This window comes from Erinaceus europaeus, chromosome 11 (assembly GCF_950295315.1).
Source record: "Erinaceus europaeus chromosome 11, mEriEur2.1, whole genome shotgun sequence".
Classification (NCBI taxonomy): Eukaryota; Metazoa; Chordata; class Mammalia; order Eulipotyphla; family Erinaceidae; genus Erinaceus; species Erinaceus europaeus.
This window is the reverse complement of record NC_080172.1, coordinates 1,021,749-1,023,492: the sequence shown is the minus strand read 5'-3', so window position 1 is coordinate 1,023,492 and position 1,744 is coordinate 1,021,749. Positions and strand designations below refer to the sequence as shown.

Here is a 1,744-nt window from a genome sequence, read left to right as displayed (position 1 = left end):
GTGAGAGTGTGTGTGTGTTTGAGTGTGTGTTTGAGTGTGTGTGTGTGTGTGTGTGAGTGTGTGTGTATGTTAGTGTGTGTGAGTGTGTGAGAGTGTGAGTGTGTGTGAGTGTGAGTGTGTGTGTGAGTGCATGTGAGTGTGTGTGTGAGTGTGTATGTGAGAGTGTGTGTGTGAGTGTGTGTGAGTGTGTGAGAGTGTGAGTGTGTGTGTGAGTGCATGTGAGTGTGTGTGTGAGTGTGTATGTGAGAGTGTGAGTGTGTGTGTGTGAGTGTGTGTGTGAGTGTGAGTGTGTGTGTCAGTGTGTGTGTGAGTGTTTGTGAGAGTGTGTGAGTGTGAGTGTGTGTCTGAATGTGTGTGTGTGAGTGTGTGTGTCAGTGAGTGAATGTGAGTGTGTGTGTGAGTGTGTGTGAGTGTGTATGAATGTGAGTGTGTGTGTGAGTGTGTGTGTGTGTATGAATGTGAGTGTGTGTGAGTGTGTGTGAGTGAGTGTGTACGAATGTGAGTGTGTGTGTGAGTGTGTGTGAGTGAGTGTGTATGAATGTGTGTGTGTGAGTGTGTGTGTGTGTGTGTGTGTGTGTTGACATTCTGCTGTCTGCTAGTACTTGCTGGAATGACAGTCCAATATGATGCACCCTTTAGCAAAGCCGCACTTAGTAATCCTTTGATTTTATTATTATTTTTTGCAGTTTATTCATTTAATTACTGGATAGAGACAGAGAGAAATCTGAAAGGAAGAGGGAGATAGAGAGGGAGGCCGACAGAGAGACACCTGCAGCTCTGCTTCACCCGTGCAAAGCTTTCTCCCTGCAGGTGGGGACCAGGGGCTTGAACCTGGGCCCTCACGCACTGTGGCCCGTGCGCTTAACCAGGTGCGCCACCACCTGCCCCTTTTTCTTTGTTTAATAGATGAGCAAGTCGTGCATTTCCAGCAAGAAAGCCTTGTCTTCCGGGAGCACTGCCACCAGCGTGTGTGAGGGCCTCGGCTCTCCCTCTCTCTCAGGAGGGAGTTTTCACTGAGCAACATGGGTGCTGGTGCAGAGATGCAGGCCGGGCAGCCCTCATCTCCTCATTGAGACCAGCTCTGTCTGCAGCTCGGAGCTGGGAGTTTGGGGAGAAGGAGGACGCACACCTGCATGGGAGACGGCGAGGTGACTGTCCTGCTAGGCTTCCGGGCCCCGGGTCTAACCTGCAGCACCAGCTTATGCTAGGGAGATGCAGGTTTACGAAAAGTGGTATCCGAAATAAAAAGATATAAAAACATGGCATAAAAATATATGGTTGAAAAATAAAATGGTGTGTTATAAAATATATTTTGTATAAGATAAATAAAATGAATATAATAGATAAATATACAAATATTTACAAAATATAAAATAAATAATTTTTTTTAATATGGAACGCTTCACAAATTTGTGTGTCATCCTTGCACAGGGCCATGCTAATCTTCTCTGTATCCCTCCAATTTTAGTATCTGTGCTGCCAAAGTGAGCACTAAAATAAAGATTTTATATAAAATATAAAATTAAAATATAAAATATATGACATAAAATGGTTTAGTATAGGGGGCCAGGTGGTGGTGCACCTGGTAGAGTGCATGTGTTATAGTGCAGGAGGATCCATGTTCAAGCCCCTGTCCCCACCTGCAGGGAGAAAGCTTTGTGAGTGGTGAAGCAGGGCTGCAGGTGTCTCTCTGTCTCCCTCTCTCAGTCTCCCTCCCCTCTCAATTTCTGACTGTCTCTATCCA

The 1,744-nt window shown here is 45.9% G+C and overlaps 1 non-coding gene across 1 annotated transcript; it reads right to left on the bottom strand.

Annotated features, from left to right (window-relative positions):
• Positions 1-1,386: 1,386 nt before the first annotated feature.
• LOC132541563 (U6 spliceosomal RNA) lies at positions 1,387-1,492 on the bottom strand. Its single transcript, XR_009552708.1, has one exon. It is a non-coding gene; the product is annotated as a U6 spliceosomal RNA (small nuclear RNA).
• Positions 1,493-1,744: the final 252 nt, after the last annotated feature.